The 23,982-nt window shown below is 55.2% G+C and overlaps 1 long non-coding RNA gene across 1 annotated transcript in view; it reads left to right on the plus strand.

The window, feature by feature from the left end:
* LOC140413333 (uncharacterized) overlaps positions 1 to 23,406 on the plus strand; it is a 32,222-nt gene extending 8,816 nt beyond the window's left edge. Inside the window, exon 3 of the long non-coding RNA XR_011942511.1 lies at positions 21,605 to 23,406. This is a non-coding gene — a long non-coding RNA (uncharacterized lncRNA). The remainder of the gene's footprint in view (positions 1 to 21,604) is intronic.
* Positions 23,407 to 23,982: the final 576 nt, after the last annotated feature.

Consider the following 23,982-nt stretch of genomic DNA (forward strand, 5'->3'; position numbering starts at 1 on the left):
CCCTGGATGCACCACAAACAACTCACTTTTCCCCATGTTCAATTTATACCCTGAAAAATCCCCAAACTCCCCAAGTATCCGCATTATTTCTGGCATCCCCTCCGCCGGGTCTGCCACGTATAGTAGCAAATCGTCTGCATACAAAGATACCCGGTGTTCTTCTCCTCCTCTAAGTACTCCCCTCCACTTCTTGGAACCCCTCAACGCTATCGCCAGGGGCTCAATCGCCAGTGCAAACAATAATGGGGACAGAGGGCATCCCTGCCTTGTCCCTCTATGGAGCTGAAAATATGCAGATCCCCGTCCATTCGTGACCACGCTCGCCATCGGGGCCCTATACAACAGCTGCACCCATCTAACATACCCCTCTCCAAAACCAAATCTCCTCAACACCTCCCACAAATAATCCCACTCCACTCTATCAAATGCTTTCTCGGCATCCATCGCCACTACTATCTCCGTTTCCCCCTCTCGTGGGGCCATCATCATTACCCCGAACAGCCTCCGTATATTCGTGTTCAGCTGTCTCCCCTTCACAAACCCAGTTTGGTCCTCGTGGACCACCCCCGGGACACATTCCTCTATTCTCATTGCCATTACCTTGGCCAGGATCTTGGCATCTACATTTAGGAGGGAAATAGGTCTATAGGACCCGCATTGTAGCGGGACCTTTTCCTTCTTTAAGAGAAGCGATATCGTTGCTTCAGACATAGTCGGGGGCAGTTGTCCCCTTTCCTTTGCCTCATTAAAGGTCCTCGTCAATACTGGGGCGAGCAAGTCCACATATTTTCTATAGAATTCGACTGGGAATCCATCCGGTCCCGGGGCCTTTCCCGCCTGCATGCTCCTAATTCCTTTCACCACTTCTTCTACCTCGATCTGTGCTCCCAGTCCCACCCTTTCCTGCTCTTCCACCTTGGGAAATTCCAGCCGATCCAAGAAGCCCATCATTCTCTCCCCCCTCATCGGGGGTTGAGCTTCATATAATTTTTTATAAAATGTCTTGAATACTCCATTCACTCTCTCCGCTCCCCGCTCCATCTCTCCTTCCTCATCCCTCACTCCCCTATTTCCCTCGCTGCTCCCCTTTTCCTCAATTGGTGTGCCAGCAACCTGCTCGCCTTCTCCCCATATTGGTACTGTACACCCTGTGCCTTCCTCCATTGTGCCTCTGCAGTGCCCGTAGTCAGCAAGTCAAATTCTACATGTAGCCTTTGCCTTTCCCTGTACAGTCCCTCCTCCGGTGCTTCCGCATATTGTCTGTCCACCCTCAAAAGTTCTTGCAGCAACCGCTCCCGTTCCTTACTCTCCTGCTTCCCTTTATGTGCCCTTATTGATATCAGCTCCCCTCTAACCACCGCCTTCAATGCCTCCCAGACCACTCCCACCTGGACCTCTCCATTATCATTGAGTTCCAAGTACTTTTCAATGCACCCCCTCACCCTTAGACACACCCCCTCATCTGCCATTAGTCCCATGTCCATTCTCCAGGGTGGGCGCCCTCCTGTTTCCTCCCCTATCTCCAAGTCTACCCAGTGTGGAGCGTGATCCGAAATGGCTATAGCCGTATACTCCGTTCCCCTCACCTTCGGGATCAACGCCCTTCCCAGCACAAAAAAGTCTATTCGCGAGTAGACTTTATGGACATAGGAGAAAAACGAGAACTCCTTACTCCTAGGTCTGCTAAATCTCCACGGGTCTACACCTCCCATCTGCTCCATAAAATCTTTAAGTACCTTGGCTGCTGCCGGCCTCCTTCCAGTCCTGGACTTCGACCTATCCAGCCCTGGTTCCAACACCGTATTAAAATCTCCCCCCATTATCAGCTTTCCCATCTCTAGGTCCGGAATGCGTCCTAGCATCCGCCTCATAAAATTGGCATCATCCCAGTTCGGGGCATATACGTTAACCAAATCCACCGTCTCCCCCTGTAGTTTGCCACTCACCATCACGTATCTGCCCCCGTTATCCGCCACTATAGTCTTTGCCTCGAACATTACCCGCTTCCCCACTAATATAGCCACCCCCCTGTTTTTTGCATCTAGCCCCGAATGGAACACCTGCCCCACCCATCCTTTGCGTAGCCTAACCTGGTCTATCAGTTTCAGGTGCGTTTCCTGTAACATAACCACATCTGCCTTAAGTTTCTTAAGGTGTGCGAGTACCCGTGCCCTCTTTATCGGCCCGTTCAGCCCCCTCATGTTCCACGTGATCAGCCGGGTTGGGGGGCTTCCTACCCCCCCCCCCCCCTTGTCGATTAGCCATCACCTTTTTCCAGCTCCTCACCCGGTTCCCACGCAGCTGTATCTCCCCCAGGCGGTGTCCCCCCGCCCATCTCCTCCCATACCAGCTCCCCCCTCTCCCCAGCAGCCGCAACCCAGTAATTCCCCCCTCCCACCCCCCCGCTAGATCCCCCGCTAGCGTAATTACTCCCCCCATGTTGCTCCCAGAAGTCAGCAAACTCTGGCCGACCTCGGCTTCCCCCCGTGACCTCGGCTCGCACCGTGCGACGCCCCCTCCTTCCTGCTTCTCTATTCCCGCCATAATTATCATAGCGCGGGAACCAAGCCCGCGCTTCTCCCTTGGCCCCGCCCCCAATGGCCAACGCCCCATCTCCTCCACCTCCCCTCCTCCCCCATCACCACCTGTGGAAGAGAGAAAAGTTACCACATCGCAGGATTAGTACATAAAACTCCTCTTTCCCCCCTTTTTAACCCCCCTCTTTGCCCCCCACATTCGCCCCACCACTTTGTTCAAACGTTCTTTTTAATAACCCGCTCATTCCAGTTTTTCTTCCACAATAAAAGTCCACGCTTCATCCGCCGTCTCAAAGTAGTGGTGCCTCCCTCGATATGTGACCCACAGTCTTGCCGTTGCAGCATTCCAAATTTTATCTTCTTTTTATGAAGCACCGCCTTGGCCCGATTAAAGCTCGCCCTCCTTCTCGCCACCTTCCGCACTCCAGTCTTGATAAACGCGGATCACCGCGTTCTCCAATTTACTGCTCCGAGTTTTCTTTGCCCATCTAAGGACCATTTCTCTATCTTTAAAACGGAGGAATCTCACCACTATGGCTCTGGGAATTTCTCCTGCTCTCGGCCCTCGCGCCATCACTCGGTATGCTCCCTCCACCTCCAACGGACCCGCCGGGGCCTCCGCTCCCATTAACGAGTGCAGCATCGTGCTCACATATGCCCGATGTCCGCTCCCTCCACAACCTTCAGGAAGACCAAGAATCCTCAGGTTGTTCCTCCTTGCGTTGTTCTCCAGTGCCTCCAACCTTTCCACACATCGTTTCTGATGTGCCTCATGCGTCTCCGTCTTCACCACCAGGCCCTGTATGTCGTCCTCATTCTTGGCTGCCTTTGCCTTCACGACCCGAAGCTCCCGCTCCTGGGTCTTTTGTTCCTCCTTTAGCCCTTCGATCGCCTGTAGTATCGGGGCCAACAGCTCTTTCTTCATTTCCTTTTTGAGCTCTTCCACACAGCATTTCAAGAACTCTTGTTGCTCAGGGCCCCATGTTAAACTGCCACCTTCCGACGCCATCTTGGTTTTTGCTTGCCTTCCTTGCCGCTGTTCTAAAGGATCCACTGCAATCCGGCCACTTTCTCCTTTTTTCATCCGTATCCAGGGGGGATTTCCCTTCTGGTTTACCGCACAGTGTTTTTAGCCGTCAAAATTGCCGTTGGGGCTCCTATCAAGAGCACAAAAGTCCGTTTCACCGGGAGCTGCCGAAACGTGCGACTCAGCTGGTCATCGCCGCACCCGGAAGCCTCACCAAGGGCTTTTTCAAGAGAGTAGGTAGGAGTATTATGGGGTTTGTGTGGGCGAATAAGACCCCGAGGGTAAGGAGAGGGTTCCTGGAATGCAGCAGGGACCGAGGAGGGTTGGCGCTGCCAAACCTAGGGAGCTACTACTGGGCAGCAAATGTGGCGATGATCCGCAAGTGGGTTATGGAGGGAGAGGGGGCGGCATGGAAGAGGATGGAGATGGCGTCCTGTAAAGGAACGAGCTTGGGGGCGTTGGTGACGGCACCGCTGCCGTTCTCGCCAGCAAAGTATACCACGAGCCCGGTGGTGGCGGCAACGTTAAGGATCTGGGGCCAGTGGAGATGGCACAGGGGTGCAGTGGGAGCCTCGGTGTGGTCCCAGATCAGGGGTAACCACCGGTTTGTCCCGGGGAAGATGGACGGGGGTTCCAGGGCTGGCATCGGGTGGGGATTAGAAGAATGGGGGACCTGTTCATTGACAGGACATTTGCGAGCCTAGGGGAGGAGAAGTTTGAGCTACCCCCGGGAAATGCATTTAGATATATGCAGGTGAGGGTTATTGTGAGGCGACAGGTCAGGGAATTCCCGTTGCTCCCGGCACAAGAAATTCAAGACAGGGTGATCTCGGGTGTATGGGTCGGGGAGGGCAAGGTTCGGCAATACACCAAGAGATGAAAGAAGAGGGGAAGCGCTAGCAGAAGAGTTGAAGGGTAAATGGGAGGAGCTGGGGGAGGAGATCGAGGAAGGTTTGTGGGCTGATGCCCTGGGTAGGGTTAATTCCTCCTCCTCATGTGCCAGGCTCAGCCTGATACAATTTAAGATGGTTCACAGAGCGCACTTGACGGGGCGAGGTTGAGTAGGTTCTTTGGGGTAGAGGACAGATGCAGAAGGTGTTCAGGGAGTCCGGCGAACCATGTCCATATGTTTAGGTCATGCCCGGCACTAGAGGGGTTCTGGAGAGGAGTGGCGGGAGCAATATCTCAGGTGGTGAAAGTCCGGGGTCAAGCCAAGCTGGGGGCGAGCAATATTTGGAGTAGTGGACGAGCCGGGAGTGCAGGAGGCGAAAGAGGCCGGCATTCTGGCCTTTGCGTCCCGAGTAGCCCGGCGAAGGATCTTGCTAATGTGAAAGGAGGCGAAGCCCCCTCGCGTGGAGGCCTGGATAAACGACATGGCTGGGTTCATAAAGCTGGAGAGGATTAAGTTTGCCTTAAGGGGGTCTGCGCAGGGCTTCTACAGGCTGGTGGCAACCGTTCCTAGACTATCTCGCGGAGCGTTCGAGAAAGTTCCGTCAGCAGCAGCAGCAACCCTGGGGGGGGGGGGGGGAATGGTGGATTACTTGGGGGGGATGGAGGAGCAGGAGATAACATGAAGGGTGGGGGAAAACTGGCACGTGTGGGAGAGAGCCAGTGTATAAAGCTATGTAAATATACCATTTTGCCACGTATATATCTTGCTCAGTGCGATTTCGTGTTATTTTGTTACGGGGGGGGGTTATTGTTTGTAAGGGGAAAAAATTGTGTTGGTAAAAAACTTTAATAAATATATTTTTAAAAATAAAAGAAAATACCTGCTAATTGGCCTCTAATCCAAAAATGTTTGAGAAGCAAGTAGCCTCTAATTAATTGAATGGTCCCTTATTCGTTTATTTTTCTTATTTGCTTTCTTAACATTTTATGAGGCTCGAGGTTTGGGAAAGAGGCCTTTGCATTACAGCCTCATTGATGAATAAATCCAAATCAGATCACCGAGACTTCTTTGAATCAAAATAGAAAAATTAGCAACTAATCAACAAGCTTTTCAGCCGTGACTCAGTTGGTAGCACTCTCGCCTCTTGAGTTTACAACACAGTGGGTTGAGTTCCATTCCAGGATTTGAGCATAAAGACCAGGGTTGACAGACCAACGCTAGATGAGTGCCACACTTTTACAGATGCTGTCTTTCAGATTAAAATGAAAATGAAAATCGCTTATTGTCACGAGTAGGCTTCAATGAAGTTACTGTGAAAAGCCCCTAGTCACCACATTCCGGCGCCTGTTCGGGGAGGCTGGTACGTGAATTGAACCGTGCTGCTGGCCTGCCTTGGTCTGCTTTAAAAGCCAGTGATTTAGCCCAGTGTGCTAAACCAGCCCCTGAAACATAGGACCTGGCTGCCAACTCAGGTGAAAATAAAAAGATCCCATGGCACTACTTGGAAGAAGAGCAGGGGAGCTATCTGTGGTGTCCTCAATGTTATTCCTCAATCAACATCATTCAGAACAGAACCTGTCCATACTCCACTGTGAGGTCCCCACCTGCTTCAAGAAGACCACCATCATACCGGTACCAAAGAAGAACCAGGCAACGTGCCTCAATGACTACCGACCAGTGGCCCTGACTTCAGTCGTAATGAAGTGCTTCGAGAGGTTGATCATGAAGCGCATCACCTCCATACTCCCAGAACGCCTTGATCCACTGCAATTCGCATACCGCTGCAACCGGTCCACATCAGACACCATTTCCCTGGCCCTACACTCATCCCTAGAGCATCTCGAAAACAAGGACTCTTACATTAGACTGCTATTTATTGACTACAGCTCTGCCTTCAACACCATAATCCCAGCCAAGCTCATATCAAAGCTCCAAAACCTAGGACTTGGCTCCCCACTCTGCAACTGGATCCTCCATTTTATGACCAACAGACCACAATCAGTAAGAATGAACAACAACACCTCCTCCACAATAGTCCTCAACACCGGCGTCCCGCAAGGCTGCGTACTTAGCCCCCTACTCTACTCCCTGTACACACACGACTGCGTGGCAAAACTTAGTTCCAACTCCATCTACAAGTTTGCTGACGATACGACCATAGTGGGCCGGATCTCGAATAACGATGAGTCCGAATACAGGAGGGAGATAGAGAACCTAGTGGAGTGGTGTAGCGACAACAATCTCTCCCTCAATGCCAGCAAAACTAAAGAGCTGGTAATTGACTTCAGGAAGCAAAGTACTGTACACACCCCTGTCAGCATCAACGGGGCCGAGGTGGAGATGGTTAGCAGTTTCAAATTCCTAGGGGTGCACATCTCCAAAAATCTGTCCTGGTCCACCCACGTCGACGCTACCATCAAGAAAGCACAACAGCGCCTATATTTCCTCAGGAAACTAAGGAAATTCGGCATGTCCACATTGACTCTTACCAACTTTTACAGATGCACCATAAAAAGCATCCTATCAGGCTGCATCACAGCCTGGTATGGCAACTGCTCGGCCCAGGACCGCAAGAAACTTCAGAGAGTCGTGAACACCGCCCAGTCCATCACACGAACCTGCCTCCCTCCATTGACTCCATCTACAGCTCCCGCTGCCTGGGGAAAGCGGGCAGTATAATCAAAGATCCCTCCCACCCAGCTTACTCACTCTTCCAACTTCTTCCATCGGGCAGGAGATACAGAAGTCTGAGAACACGCACGAACAGACTCAAAAACAGCTTCTTCCCCACTGTCACCAGACTCCTAAATGACCCTCTTATGGACTGATTTCATGAACACTACACCCTGTATGCTTCATCCGATACCAGTGCTTTTGTAGTTACATTGTATATGTTGTGTTGCTCTGTTATGTATTTTCTTTTATTCCCTTTTCTTCTCATGTACTTAATGATCTGTTGAGCTGCTCTCAGAAAAATACTTTTCACTGTACCTCGGTACATGTGACAATAAACAAATCCAATCCAATCCAATCCTGAACATTGTCATATTTCTGTTTGTGGGAGCTTGCTGTGCACAAATTGGCTGCTGCGTTCCCTACATCACAACAGTGACCTCAATTTAAAAGTACTTCATTGGCTGTAAAGCACTTTGGATGTCCAGTGGTGGTTAAAAGCGCAATAAAATAGTGTGGCACAGTGGTTAGCACTGTTGCCTAAGGCGCTGAAGACCCGGGTTCGATCCCGGCCCCATGTCACTGTTAAATGAACCCCGCCATATCGCTGATCCAGGATTCCACGCTTGGGGGCCTTGCGTCCTTCCACTGAAGAAGAATCCTTCGCCGGGCTACCAGGGACGCAAAGGCCAGAATACCGGCCTCTTTCACCTCCTGCACTCCCGGCTCCTCTGCCACCCCAAATATTGCGAGCCCCCAGCCCGGTTTGACCCTGGAACCTACCACCCTCGACACTGTCCTCGCTACACCCTTCCAAAAGTCCTCCAGCGCCGGGCACGCCCAGAACATGTGGGTGGGGTTTGCTGGCCTCCCTGAGCACCTAACACACCTGTCCTCGCACCCAAAGAACCGGCTTATCCTTGCCCCGGTCATGTGAGCCTTATGCAGCACCTTAAACTGTATGAGGCTGAGCCTTGCGCAAGAGGAGGAAGAGTTCACCCTCCCCAGGGCATCCGCCCACATCCCCTCGTCAATCTCCTCACCCTACTCCTCCTCCCACTTACCCTTTAGCTCCTCCACCGAGGCCTCCTCCTCCTCCTGCATCACCTGATACGTTGCCGAGATCCTCCCCTCTTCAACCCACACCCCCGACAGCACCCTGCATGGCGGCAACTCCACCACCTGCTGCCGACCAAACGCCCTTACCTGCATATATCTGAAGGTGTTCCCCGGAGGGAGCCCGAACTTCTCCTCCAGCTCACCCAGGCTCGCGAACTTCCTGTCCACAAATAGGTCCCCCATCCTTCTAATACCTACCCTGTGCCAGCTCAGGAACCCTCCGTCCATCCTCCCCGGGACAAACCGGTGGTTCCCCCGAATCGGGGACCACACTGAGGCCCCCACCACCTCCCTGTATCGTCTCCATTGCCCCCAAATTTTGAGGGTAGCCGCCACCACCGGGCTCGTGGTATACCTCGTTGGAGGAAGCGGCAGCGGCGCCGTCACCAGTGCCTCCGGGCTCGAGCCCACACAGGAAGCCATCTCCAGCCTCTTCCATGCCGCCTCATCCCCCTCCATCACCCACTTACGCACCATCGCCCATCCCTCCCTCCTCCAGTGGAGGCTCAGACCGGTACAGTTCCTCGTAGAAGTCCCTGAAGACCCATTGATACCCACCGCACTCGCACCGTGTTCCCTCCTCCATCCCTAACTCCCCCGATCTCCCTAGCTGCCTCTCGCTTCCGAAGCTGGTGCGCCAGCATCCGGCTTGCCTTTTCTCTGTATTCATATACCGCCCCCTGTGCCTTCCTCCACTGCGCCTCCGCCTTCCTTGTGGTCAACAAATTGAACTCAGCCTGGAGGCTACGCCGCTCCCTAAGCAATCCCTCTTTCGGGGCCTCCGCGTTACTCCTGTCCACCCTCACCATCTTCCCCACCAACTTCTCCCTCTCTCTCTCCTCTCCCCCCTCTCCTTGTGTGCCCTAATGGAGATCAGCTCTCCTCTGACCACCACCTTCAGCGCCTCCCAGACCACCCCTACTTGCATCTCCCCATTGTCATTAGCCTCCAGGTACCTCTCTATAAACCCCCGGACCCGCCCGGTCACCTCCTCGTCCGCCAGCAACCCCACCTCTAGGCGCCACAGCGGGTGCTGGTCCCTCTCCTCCCCCAACTCAAGGTCCACCCAGTGCGGAGCATGATCAGAAATGGCTATCGCCGTATCCCCCCACCCTCGGAATCAGCGCCCTGCTCATGACCAAAAAGTCAATCCGGGAGAAGGCCTTGTGGACATGGCAGAAGAATGAAAATTCCCTGGCCCCCGGCCTCGCAAACCGCCATGGGTTCACCCCTCCCTTCTGGTCCATCAACCCCCTCAGCACCTTGGCCGCCGCCGGCCTCCTGCCTGTCCTAGACCTAGAGCGATCAGTGCCGGGTCCAGCACCATGTTGAAATCCCCCCCCCATTATCAGGCCCCCTGTCTCCAGATCTGCAATCCGGCCCAGCATACGCCGCATGAATCCCGCATCGCCCCAATTCGGGGCATATACATTGACCAACACCACCTGCTCTCCCTGCAGCTTACCATCACATACCTACCGCCATTGTCTGCCACAATGCTCAACGCCTCGAACGACACTCTCTTCCTCACCAAGATCGCCACCCCCCGATTGTTTGCATCCAAACCCGAATGAAACACCTGTCCTACCCACCCCTTTCGCAACCTTATCTGATCTGCCACCCTCAGGTGCGTCTCCTGAAGCATGGCCACATCCGCCTTCAGCCCCTTCAGGTGCGCGAACACCCGGGCCCGCTTGACCGGCCCATTCAGTGTTAAGTAATGGGTTAAGAGACATTGCAATTAGTTGTCTCATTTATGTTAAGTATCCATTAATTGACACTGATATGTAAAGGGGCTTCAGGTGGCCTCTGTCAGGTGGTGTGTTGTTAAGAGATTTGTGCAGAGGCGGTGGAAGTGAAATAAATGGTGTTTGGTGAAAAGGAACAAGAACTTTAGACTCTCACAGCAACTAAAGCGTCTAACAATGGTAGCAGAGGATGGTTGCTGTGCAAATGTGAAGATTTGAAAGATACAACTTTTCCTGATCAAACCAAGGAGTGAGTGAGAAGGAAAAAAAAAAGATACATGGCTGAACCCAGGATAAAGATGGCTGGATATGACTATCCTCCCTTATTTTCTGAAAGGGAATCGTACGACCAATGGAGAAGTGCAGTAGTTATGTGGACTAAGGTAACTGCTTTGGGAAAAAGAAAACAAGGTATGGCATTGGCTCGTTCTCTACCATATGGCAGTAAAATCCGAAACAATATGGTTTCTGAGCTGGAATTGGAAGAGTTAGACTCCGAAGAAGGTCTGGAGACTTTATTACATTATAGGGATAAGATTTATAAGAAAGATGACTTGTTAAGTGCGTATGAAGCATGGTCGGATTTTGATAAGTTCCGGAAAATGGAAGATATCTCCATGGAAGACTATATAATGGAATTTAGCAGACTATATAAAAGGCTGCAGAAACACAATCTGGAATTTCCACAGTCTGTGTTGGCCTTTAAATTACTTGACTGTGCTAGAGTGAGCAACATGGATAGGCTCCTGGTTTTGACAGGAGTTCAGTTTACTGATAAGGATACCTTATTCGAACAGATGACAAAAGCTTTACAAAAGTTTCTGCGGAAACATTCGATTCCGATGGCTCTGATGACCCAAATAGGTCAGCCTGCAATAAGGCAGAATATGGAAGATACACTAGTAACAGGATGGCGAAATCGTATGGCTACGAACAGGGCTCAAGACTATAGATGGAGACCGAGACAAGGAAATTATGAAGACAGAAACCCAGTTAGAACCTACAATAGGAACATGAACCCCAGAAATGCACGGGGCATGATAAATCGATGTTTTCGATGTGACTCTCAATACCATTATGCTTTCAACTGTCCAACTCATTATGATAGAGTGTTTGAAGCGACACATGACACGGAAGAGTCAGAAGAGGAAAAAGATAGTGACCAGAAAGAAGGCATTGCCCTATTGACAAGCAGTTTTACGCCGGTAATGAGGGTGTTGGTTGCAGAATCCTTCAACTGTGCTGTATTGGACAGTGGCTGCACATCTACTGTCAGACTGTTTTACGAAAAGAGGGGCGAGTTCACAGAAACATTTGGATATTGTTAATGAAGGGTGCTTGTTTCTGTGACTGATTATTTTTTCTTTCTCGTCCAAACAAAAAAAAGGGGAGCGGACATCATGGGCGTCATTCTCCGACCCCCCAGAGGGTCGGAGAATGGCCGTTGGCCGCCGTGAATCCCGCCCCCGCCGGTTGCCGAAGTCTCCGAAGGGAGAAAAGTCGGCGGGGCGTTAATGTCGCCGCTGCCGTCGGAGAATGGCACGGGTCTGCGCAAGGCTGCCGATTTTCGGCCTGCCGATATTCTCCCTTCTGGATGGGCCGAAGTCCAGTCGACGTGATGACCGTTCACGTCGACGTAAATTAAACCTCCTTTTCATCGGCGTGACCCTGTGCTCCAGGTTCACGCCGACCAGCGTGGAGGTGAGTGACGGCCTGGGGGGTTGGCTCTGGGCAGGCGATGGCATGGTCGCAGTCTGAATGTGTGAGGAGAGGTGTGTTTCGGGTCGTGTGTGTGTGTGTGTGTGCGGCGGGGGGGGGGGGGGAGGGTGGTTAGAGTAGGCTGGGCTCCGGGGGAGTGCCGGGAGGGGGGTCCGTGCCGGGGAGGGGGATGGGGTGTCTGTTGTGCCGGGGTGGAGGTTGGGGAGGGGGGGGTGGGTCCGTGCCGGGGAGGGGGATGGGGGGGGTCCGTGCCGGGAAGGAGGTTGGGGGGGGGTCCGTGCCGGGGAGGGGGATGGGGGGGGGGTCCGTGCCGGGGAGGAGGTTGGCGGGGGGTCCGTGCCGGGGAGGGGGATGGGGGGTCCGTGCCGGGGAGGAGGTTGGGGGGGGGGTCCGAGCCGGGGAGGAGGTTGGGGTCCGTGCCGGGGTGGAAGTTGGGGGGGGTCCGTGCCGGGGAGGAGGTTGGGGTCCGTGCCAGGGTGGAGGTTGGGGGGGGTCCGTGCCGGGGAAGGGGATGGGGGGGGGTCCGTGCCGGGGAGGGGAAGAGGGGTCCTTGCCGGGGAGGAGGTTGGGGTCCGTGCCGGGGTGGAGGTTGGGGGGGGGGTCCATGCCGGGGAGGGGGATGGGGGGGTCTGTGCCTGGGAGGGGGATGGGGGGGGTCCGTGCCGGGGTGGAGGTTGGGGGGGTCCGCGCCGGGGGGGGGGGGGGGGGGGGGATGGGGGGTCCGTGCCGGGGAGGAGGTTGGGGTCCGTGCCGGGGTGGAGGTTGGGGGGGGGTTCCGTGCCGGGGAGGGGGGTGGGTGTGTCCGTACCGGGGAGGGGGATGGGGGGGGGTCCGTGCCGGGGTGGAGGTTGGGGGGGGGTCCGTGCCGGGGAGGAGGTTGGGGTCCGTGCTGGGGTGGAGGTTGGGGTGTGGTCCGTGCCGGGGAGGGGGATGGGGGGGGGGGGTCCGTGCCGAGGTGGAGGTTGGGGGGGGTCCGTGCCGGGGTGGAGGTTGGGGGGGGTCCGTGGCGGGGAGGGGGATGGGGGGGTCCGTGCCGGGGAGGGGGATGCGAGGGCAAGTGAGTTGGTCCACCTGGCCAGGTGCCAGCCTCCAACAGTTGGACCCATGCGGTCCATGCCACCTGGCTGGGGGGAGGGGATATGGGCAATGATGACATGTCGTCGTTCCCCTCCCCCCCACCAGGCCATCATGTTTTCCGATCATCCAGCGATGTTGGTCGCCGTGGCGGCAGCCGCTAATGTCTATGTTGCCCTGGATGAGGAGGAGGAGGAGCATGCCAGAGAGGCGGCGCAGGCTGCCGCAGAGGGACAGGCGGCAGCCGCCCAGGCTGGAGGGACACCTGACCGACAGGACGAGGAGGGGGAGGAGGACGTCGCAGCCCCACGGCAACGGAGGGCGCCCCGTGTGTACCGGCCCCGGCAGTCATACCAGGACCTCACGGACCGGGAATGCAGGAGGAGACTCCGGATGAGGCGGAAAACCGTGGCACACATCTGCCACCTGCTGGCACACCTGTCACCGCGTGGCACTGGCGGGGGACACCCTCTCCCCGTGTCCGTCACGGTTACGGTGGCCCTGAACTTTTATGCAACGGGGTCATTCCAGGCACCGAGTGGGGACCTGTCTGGCACATCGCAGACATCGGTGCATCCGGGCAGTGACAGATGCCCTATATGCCATGGCGCACCGCTACATCCGCTTCCCCGTGGACCGGGCCAGCCAAGATGCCCGGGCCGTGGGCTTCTCTGCCGTGGCCGGGTTCCCCATGGTCCAGGACGCGATCGATGGGATGCACGTCGCCGTGCGGCCACCTGCAGATAACAGGGCCGTGTTCACCAATAGGAAGGGGACCTATTCGATGAACATACAGGTGGTCTGCGACCACCGCATGATGATCCTGCACGTCTGCGCCCGTTACCCAGGCAGTGTACACGACTCATACGTGTTGTCGCGGTCATCCATCCCCGGCATGTACGAGGGATGCCATCTCCGGCTGAGGGGCTGGTTGCTGGGCGACAGGGGCTACCCATTGCGATCGTGGCTGATGACGCCTATACGGAGGCCACGCAATGAGGCGGAGAACCGCTACAATGATGCCCATGTAGCGACAAGGGGAGTGATAGAGAGGTTCTTTGGCGTGCTGAAGATGCGTTTCAGGTGCCTGGACCTCTCTGGGGGCGCCCTCCAGTATCGGTCAGATAGGGTCGGCCGCATCATTGTGGTGTGCTGCGTCCTGCACAACAAAGCCCAGCAGAGGGGCGATGTGCCGCAGGCAGAGGAGGGCGGAGTGGAGGAGCAGCAGGAAGAGGCGCAGTCCTCCCCAGATGAGGGGGATGGGGGTAATGGTCAGGGCAGACACAGGCGGGTGGCTGTCCACCGTTACCGGCTGGCCCAGCGGGCACGGGACAGACTGATAGCCGCCCGCTTCACTGACTAGATGGGCGTGGGAATCGGGTAGTATGGCCACAGACCGCACACCATGGCAACAGCCGACCACCCACACCCCCCACCCATCCACCCACCCAGCACCCTCACCCCCCTCCCCAACCCCACCCACCCCACCCGCATGCACACCACCCCCCCCCCATTGCCGATCCACCTGCGGCACAATGGGCCGGGCTCACACAGTTGCGGGTGGACGCGTGTCTATTGCAGGCCATGGAGGATGATGACAACCCGCCCTGCGGTGAGCTCCTGGCTCCACATCGTTGGACTATGTCTGACCCATGGCCACAGTACCACCATCCACCCGGACCATCCCTGCATGCGGCTGTGACACTGCAGCGCACGGTCCCGTCCTCTGCCCGGGGGATGTTGATGGCGGCCCAGGGGGAAGGGGGCAGACTCACCTGTGGCTGAGGTAAGACCACCCCTCACACACACACTTGCGCTCAACGTACATGACACCCCCCGCACGCTTTGGACAGAGCACAAAGGCAGCTTCTGTAGGTGTAACATTGACTTTAATAACCAAACGAGTTCATGCACGTGCCCTAGCCCCTAAAACTCATCTGTGCCCTGCACCCGTGCCAACTTACTCAGTGTCTAATTGTTTGGCCTTACGGGCCCTTTGACTACATCTACGTGGTTCCCCAGACGGTACAGCAGAACTGGAGGTGGACTCCTGTGATTCCTGCCCTCTGACACTGGATCCCTTTGGCGGCCGTTTCCTGGGGCGTCCTGGCCTAGATGGGCCAGGCTGCGGCCCGGGCGACTGGGATGGCGAGCTGCCAGCCTGTCCTGCCCGTTGCCCACCCGATGCACCTGGGACGGAAGGGGGGGGAGTCCGAGGTGTCGCGGTGTACCGGGACCTCCCCTACAGGGGGAGCCGGGACGGACCACACCACCTCCTCCTCCCTCGGGGTGCCCGATGGCCCCCAGGCCTCTACATGGGTGGGGGATGCGAACGGACTGGCCATCCGACGCCCCCCCCCCCCGACATCTGGCGCCGCCAGTCCTGGAGGCCCGTGCTGGTATCGACAGGGGTCTGCAGGTTTGCAGCCATGGAGCCCAGGGGGTTGGCAAACCCTGTCTGTCACAGTGCGACGCCGGCTCGCACATGGCCACTGGCGCCGATGCCCTCAGCGATGGCCTGCTGAGACTGGGCCATGGCCTGCTGAGACTGGGCCATGGCCTGCTGAGACTGGGCTATGGCGTTGAGCGCCTCTGCCATCTGGCGCTGGCACTGGCTCATGGCCTCCTGTGAGAGGGCAGCCATGTCCTGGGCCACAGACGCCGCCTGCACGGAAAGCCCCAGGCCTCGCAAACCGTTCCCCATGTCTGACACCGTCGCACCCATTGCCTCCACCGCGGACGCCACCCGTGCGGTGTCAGCCTGGGTGGCACGCATGACCGGCATCACTCCCAGCTCCTGGACGCGGGTGGACTCCTCCACCTGCGACTGCAGCCGCCGCAAGCCGGCCGTCACCCTCTTCGCTCGTCTCCGGGTCGGTGGTTGCATCGGATCTATGTGTGGGTGTGGTAACTCCAGGAACCCGGGATCCATCTGGGCGGCAGATGTTCGCTTGGGCTGGGCTGCCCTCCAACCGCGGGCCCCTCTGATGCTCCTACCTCCACCCGCTGTACCGGGACGGCTGTGTTGTGCGCACCAGTGAGTGTAGCAGACGCCTCATCACTAAAGTGCCCAACCGAGGTGAGTGTTTCTGCGATGGTGGAGGGTGTTGGTGACAGCAGTGGCGTTGTGTCGTGCTCTTCGTCCCACTCTGAGTCCATGGCACTTTGGGGTGGGGGTTCGTCTCCACCCATCTGCTCTGAGTCACTGTCCGGTATTTCGTCTTCCTGGGTAGTGCTGTCCCGGGTAGGGGTGTCCTGGGCAGTGCTGTCCCCGGTAGTGCTGTCCCCGGTAGTGGTGTCCCGGGTAGTGGTGTCCCGGGTAGTGGTGTCCCGGGTAGTGGTGTCCCGGGTAGTGGTGTCCTGGGTAGTGGTGTCCTGGCTCGGATGTGACGGGGGCCTGTGGCTGCCCCCCTCGTCGCTGGGTGGTCGCTCCCGCACGTGACGGGGGTGTCGTCTCCCTGTTGCTCCAGGTCTCTCCGTCTCCCGTGGTGTGCGAGGGGCATCCTGCGGGCGTCGCATGCTGGAGGGTCCGGGTCTCGCCGTCTCCCGTGGCCTCCGAGGGGCATCCTGCGGGCGTCGCATGCTGGACGGTCCGGGTCTCTCCGTGTCCCGTGGCCTCCGATGGGCATCCTGCAGGCGTCGCACGCTGGAGGGTCCGTGTCTCTCCGTCTCCCGTGGTGTGCGAGGGGCATCCTGCGGGCATCGCATGCTGGAGGGTCCGTGTCTCTCCGTCTCCCGTGGTGTGCGAGGGGCATCCTGCGGGCGTCGCATGCTGGAGGGTCCGTGTCTCTCCGTCTCCCGTGGTGTGCGAGGGGCATCATGCGGGCGTCGCATGCTGGAGGGTCCGTGTCTCTCCGTCTCCCGTGGCCTCCGAGGGGCATCCTGCGGGCGGTCTGCATCTGCGGGGATGGGTGCCTGGACGTTTGGTCCTGTGATACACAATGAAGCATGCATGGTTAGACATCAGGCAGTGATCAGGTGATATGGGGGAGGGGGATATAGGGGAGGGGGGATATGGGGACGGGCTGTCGGTGGCTCAATTGCTAGTACGCCCCCGACCTCTGCATCAGCAACCTCCCGGTCGTCAGGTCCGCCAGCCAGTTCCAGGGCCCTTTCCTCGTGTTCGGTCAGTGGCCTCTCATCAGCGGGGCCTCCTCCAGTCCTCACATGCTCCCTATTGTTGTGTGCGCGCTTCTCCTGTGGGGGGGGGGGGGTGGTAGGGGTAAAAGGCAACACTGTTAGGCAGGTATAAGAATTCACGCCATTGGTTGCGTGTGCATTGCAGAGGTTAAGGTTAGGGCTGGATTCACTTGGGGATATGGGGGAGGGGGGATATGGGGGAGGGGGGGATATGGGGGAAGGGGGGATATGGGGGAAGGGGGGATATGGGGAAAGGGGGGATATGGGGAAAGGGGGGATATGGGGAAAGGGGGGATATGGGGGAAGGGGGGATATGGGGGAAGGGGGGATATGGGGGAGGGGGGATATGTGGAGGCTCACCCTGCCTGCTCTGACAAGGTTGTTCACCTTCTTGTGGCACTGGGTGCCTGTCCGTGGTGTCAGGGCCGCAGCGGAGACGGCCTCTGCCACTTCCCTCCACAGACGCCGGCTGTGGCGTGGGGCAACTCTGCGGCCATGCCCGGGTTACAGGGCGTCCCTCCTCTGCTCCACCGCGTCCAGGAGCGCCTCCACATCCCGTGACTCGAACCTCGGGGCTGAGCGGCGGCCAGCCATCCAGTCGGGTGTTCCGGTTGGGTGTTCCAGTCGGGTGGGGGGGAGCAGCGCGGCCTTATGAGCCGTCACGCCGTGCGGCGCGTATGACGCTGCACGGCGTGAACCACTGCGCAAACGCGGATCCCGTTACGTCGCTGCTAGCCCATTTCGGGCCGGAGACTTTCGACCCATTTTTCCGACGTGACGCAAGTCGGATTTGCGCCGTTTTTTGCGCCGATCGGCGGACTTTCCGCCGATAACGGAGAATTTCGCCCCATGTGTGTGTTTTTGAGTTTCTTGAAATGTTGTTTTCATCTAATTATTTTTTTCCTCCAAGGAAGAGGAGACTGTTAAGTAATGGGTTAAGAGACATTGCAATTAGTTGTCTGATTTATGTTAAGTATCCATTAATTGACACTGATATGTAAAGGGGCTTCAGGTGGCCTCTGAGAGGTGGCGTGTTGTTAATAGATTTGTGCAGAGGCTGTGGAAGTGAAATAAATGGTGTTTGGTGAAAAGGTACAAGAACTTTAGACTCTTCATTTCACAGCAACTAAAACGTCTAACATTCAGTCCCCTTACATTCCAGGTTATCAGCCGGATCAGGGGGCTACTCACCCCCCCTCCCCCGCTGACTAGCCAGAGCCCTTCCTAGCCCAGACACGTGCCCGCGCCCCCCGCACGACCCGTTCCCCACAGCGGCAGACCCCCCCCCCCCGACCTCCTCTACCAACTCCAGCTCCCCCTTGACCATTCCAGCAGCAACCACCGGTCCCCCCCCCCCCCCCCCCCGCAGCTAGATCCACTCCTAGCTGCATTGCTCCCCCCATTGCACTCCCGTAAGTCAGCTGACTCCCGCTGACCCCGGCCACTCACGCCGCTCCATCGACCCCCCCCACCCCTCCCAGTGTGGAACTTCCCCCACCCCCCCCCTGTCCACCAGCAGGATCTCATCCATTCCACTCCCAGCGCAGGAGAAAAAGCCCACGCTTCCCAGCTCCGGCCCCGCTCCTTCAACCCTAAGCGCGGGAAAAAGCCCGTGCCTTCCACTCGCCCGGCCCCACCTCCCCTGGCGCAGCTCCCTTTCCAGGCCCGGTTCCACTACCCCCAACTCAGGCCTTCATCCCCCCCCCACCCCCACCCCCACCCCCACGGGACCCCATCTTCCCCCCAAGCAGTTTACCTATCCCCCCCACGAGCCCACCCGGCGGACCTAATCAAAACAATGCCCAATCAACCCCGTGAAAAACAAAGAACCCTCCCCTCGAAACACAACACAACAATCCCCAACCATCCCTCCACCGCGACCCTGCGTCCCTGACCCTTAGTCCGAGTCCAGTTTTTCGGCCTGAACAAAGGCCCACGCCTCCTCCGGGGACTCAAAATAATGGTGTTGATCCTTATAGGTGACCCCCAGACACGCCGGCTGCAGCATACTGAACTTCACCCCCTTCCTGTGCAGCACTGCCTTCGCCCATTTGTAACCGGCCCTCTTCTTCGCCACCTCCGCACTCCAATCCTGGTAGATCCGGACCTCCGCGTTCTCCCACCTGCTGCTCCGCTCCTTCTTGGCCCATCTTAACACACACTCTCGATCAGCAAACCGGTGGAACCGCATCAGCACCGCCCGTGGCGGCCCTCTGGGCTTGGGCCTCCTCGCCAGCATTAGGTGGGCCACCTCCAGCTCCAAGGGCCCCTGAAAGGCCCCCGCTCCCATCAGCGAATTCAGCATTGTGAATTGGACAGGAGCCCTCACGTCCGATCCCTCCGGGAGACCCAGGATCCGCAGGTTTTTCCGCCTCGACCGGTTCGCCATCTCATCGAACCTCTCCTGCCATTTCTGTGGAGCGCCTCGTGCGCCTCCACCTTCACCGCCAGGCCCTGGATCTCGTCTTCGTTCTCCGAGACTTTCTGCCGGACCTCCTGGATCGCCGCCCCTTGGGCCATCTGGGTCTCCAGCAGCTTATCGATTGAAGCCTTCATCGGCTCCAGCAGCTCTGCTTTCAGTTCCTTAAAACAGCGCTGGAGAGGCTCCTGCTGCTCTTGTGCCCACTGCCTCCACGCTGCCTGGTCTCCGCCCGCCGTCATCTTGGTCCTCCTCCCTCGCGCCTTTCTTTGCTTCAATGCCACTTTTTAAATCGCCCCACTCCTGGTCCAATCCATACACTATCGGGGGAATGTTGCTGTCCCCTTCCCACACTGGGAAACGTCGAACAAGTGCCGTTACGGGCCCTAAAAAGAGCCCTAAAGTCAGTTTTTAGCGGGAGGTGCCGAACGTGCGACTTAGCTCCGCATAGCCGCAACCGGCAGTTAAGATATATCTTAATTATAGAAGTTATGATCTTAAAGGTACCGGGCAGTTTACAGTAGAATAACCCAGTCTCGCTTACATTTGTGTAATGTTTTTTTAAAAATATATAATTTTATTCAAATTTTTAACATATTCTCAACAACCCTTACAGAAATAAGAAAAAGCAAAGAATACATAAATAAACATCTTATAGCCATGTCATGTATTCCCCCAATATACAAGCCTCCCATTAAACGATAATAAACACAAAGTACCCCCCCCTCCCCCTGGGCCGCCGCTGCTGACGACCACCTCCCAACTCTCCGCCAAAAACTCTAGGTATGGCTGCCACCGCCCGAAGAACCCCCGCACAGATCCCTCCCAAGGCAAATTCCACCCTCTCCAATTTAATGAACCCTGCCATGTTGCCGATCCAGGCCTCCACACCTGGGGGCCTCGCATCCCCCCACCGCAGCAGAATCCTCTGCCGGGCCACAAGGGACGCAAAGGCCAGAATACCGGCCTCCCTTGCCACCCGCACCCCCGGCCCGCTCGACACCCCAAATAGTTCGAGCCCGCAACTTGGCTCAACCCGAGTGTTCACCACCTTAGACACCGTCCTTGCAACGCCCCTCCAGCGCCGGGCACGCCCAGAACACGTGGGCATGATCTGCTGGGCTCCCCGAACATCCCACACCCCCGCTCCCCAATCCAAAAAAACGACTCAGCCCTGCCCCCGTCATGTGCGCCCCGTGCAGAACCCCAAACTGTATCAGGCTAAGCCTGGCGCAAGAGGAGGAAGAATTCACCCCATCCAGGGCGTTCGCCCACGCACCCTCGTCCATCTCCTGCCCCAGCTCTCCCCCCCAATCCACCCTTCAGTTCCTCCACCGAGGCCTTCCCCCCCCACCCCCTGGTAGATCGCCGAGACCCCGCCCTCTCCAACCCACACCCCCGAGCACCCCATCCCGGATCCTATGTGCCGGCAGCAGCAGAAATTCCCTTACAAACGCCCTTACCTGCATGTACCTGAAGGCATTTCGAGGGGGGAGCCCAAATTTTTCCTCCAACACCCCAAGGCTAGCAAACGTCCAATCTATAAACAGGTCCCCCATCCTTCTAATACCTGCCCTGTGCCAGCTCAGGAACCCCCCCATCCATTCTCCCCGGGACCAACCAATGGTTATCTCGGATTGGGGACCACACCAAAGCCTCTGCCTCCCCCCGTGGTGTCTCCACTGCCCTCAAATTTTGAGGGTCGCCGCCACCACTGGACTTGTGGTGTACCTTGTCGGCGGTAGTGGCAGCGATGCCTTCACCAGCGCTCTCAGGCTCGTGCCCACAGGACGCCATCTCCAGCCTCTTCCACGCCGCCCCCCCCCTCCATTACCCACTTGCGTATCATCGCCACATTGGCAGCCCAGTAGTACCCACACAGATTAGGCAACGCTAGCCCTCCTCTGTCCCTGCTCCGTTCCAGAAACACCCCTCTCACCCCTGGGGTCCCCCTCACCCACACAAACGCCTACATTTGTGTAATGTTAACAGTGACCCACTTAAAGTAAAGTACCTGGTTTATGCAGCATTAAATTAACACCAATTACAAAATCTCGGTTGTGTTATTAGCTGACATAATGCTCCTGTATTTACAAACCAATATATCAGCTAATTTACTGTGAGCAATGTCACATGTGATCTAACAATGTGAAGACCAGGAAATTGTGATTTTGCTGAGGATTCTACTAGAACTAAACTTTATATCAAAACAATTTTCAACATACAAATTGCATGTAACAATGTTTTCATTTTCAGTATCGTTTGTTGAGGCGTTTGTAGCTTCAGTTCATCTTCTTCAGTTCTCTGCCTGGAGGCTGGTCCAACCCCACAGAACAACCACTTCCACCACAAGTAGGGGATGGAGACAGGTCTCTAGTCCACACCATCTGGAGCAGGGATCAACCCCTGTGCTGTTGCCACCGATCCACACTGGCTGTCCATCCAACTGAGCCAAATGGTCCCCAAGAAGCTAAAGCTCAACCCTATCCTCCACTTCTGTATGTCTTTGGAAATTTACTGTTTAGATGGGCGTACAGAGTTACTTGACTATCTAAAGAACAGATGGGGATTCTCCTGATCTCTTGGTCAATATTCCTGCTTTAGCTAACACCACCGAAACATATTAATTAGTCAGTCATCTCATTTACCGACCTCTACTGTTGACTGATTGTATTTTCTGGTTGTCCGGACAACCCAAGAGTGAGTGGAATTCAACTGTGGTTAATTGGTTGTGAAGATCTTTGGGATTCCCTGAGATGATATCTGCTACATAAATACACATTCTTCCCGAGAATGTAAACCTCCCAAAGAAACTATTTTAAGGAACAATGAAAGTAGGCAGATTTTGTTTTGTTGAAGACAGCAAAATATCTTGAAATGCAAACTCTTCAACTTTTCTCCAGTTAACCTTCCGAAAAACACAATGTCGGTCACTATATTCCAGGAGGTGTTCGGTTGGCGATCACAGCTTGTGCTATTTGTATCGAATGAAATGCATTACTTTAAAATTTAGCATTTTGTAATCTTTACGTTTTATAATGTCTTCTAAATGGCTACACCAGTTGCATTTCAGGCATCTCAAAGGTCAAAAACAAACCATGGAGATAAACATAAACTCGAACTTCTGGGAACTGTGTCGTCATTTAAATTTGGAAGGAGGTTCTGGATAGAAGTCTGGTTTTGACCAAACCTCTGGCCTTAACATCTCATCATGTGGCTTGATATTAAATTCCATTTGATATGTTCCTGGGAAGCACCTTGGGATGTTTTACTACATTATAGGCGCTATATAAATACAAGTTGTTGTTAAATTTAAACAGATTTATTAAAGTAGAACCATTTATGAACACAGAGTACTTGTTACAAAGGTGAAGAACGACAGTGACATCCAAGATAAAGTAGCAGTTCACTGAGAACTATATTTTTTATCTATCTGCCTTTAGTGGGGAATGAAACCACTGTTTGTTTTCCAAGGTCAAATAAAGATTACTTATTTCACTATTTCTGATCTCATCTCATGCAAACTATTTTCCAAATACAATTCCTTAGTATAGAACTGAACCATTCTCACTCCTACACCCCAGCCTTAAAACAATGTAACCATAAGCAATTCATTATGAATAATGGGAATTTACCAATTAATTTCCCTTGGAATTGAGCATCAGGAGTCAATTCTGTTGAGGTCTTCAGGTGGAGTGAGCTCAGGGGGCAGAGGCTATTTGGAAAAATGCATGCTAGTCTAATTAATGCCTGTCTTTATAGCCTGCCTACTACTATCCTTGTTTGGGCAGCACGGTAGCACAGTGATTAGCACTGTTGCTTCACAGCGCCAAAGTCCGGGTTCAATTCCAGCTTGGTCACTGTCTATGCGGAATCTGCACATTCTCCCCATGTCGGCATGGGTTCCCTCCGGTTTCCTCCCATAAGTCCCAAAAGACGTGCTTGTTAGGTGAATTGTACATTCTGAATTCTCCCTCTGTGTACCTGAACAGGCGCCGGAGTGTGGCGACTAGGGGCTTTTCACAGTACCCTCATTGCAGTGTTGATGTAAGCCTGCTTGTGACAATAATAAAGATTATTATTATTAAATTATCATTATTTTATCTGCTACTTTGTATTGGGAAAAATATAACCAAATTAAAGTTGAGAACGATTTAAGTGATTTTATGAAGATTAAAAGATAAGTGTTTTTTCTCCCTAGATTTATTCCACTTATACAGTGAAAATATTCTGAGCGATTGAAGACCTTCCTGGATTAGTAGTTGTGGTTACAACTTTAATAAGTACGCCAATGCCATTGTTCTTATTGCTGACTCTGGAGAGAAACTGCAAGAGATTTGGGATGGAGGAGTGAGTGAAAGTGAGAAGGTTTTTTAAAAATTTATAAATTCTGAGTACCCAATTCATTTTTCCAATTAAGGGGCAATTTAGCCTGGCCAAGTCACCTACCCTGCACCTCTTTTTGGGTTGTGGGGGTGAGACTCATGCAGACACGTGGAGAATGTGCAAACTCTACACGGACACTGACTCGGCTGGGATTGAAGCTGGGTCATCGATGCCGTGAAGCAGCAGTGCTAACCACTGCATTAACGGGTCGCCCGAGAAGAATGGGTTGAGCATAAATTGCATGAAAA

This window comes from Scyliorhinus torazame, chromosome 1 (genome assembly GCF_047496885.1).
Source record: "Scyliorhinus torazame isolate Kashiwa2021f chromosome 1, sScyTor2.1, whole genome shotgun sequence".
In the NCBI taxonomy this organism is placed as follows: Eukaryota; Metazoa; Chordata; class Chondrichthyes; order Carcharhiniformes; family Scyliorhinidae; genus Scyliorhinus; species Scyliorhinus torazame.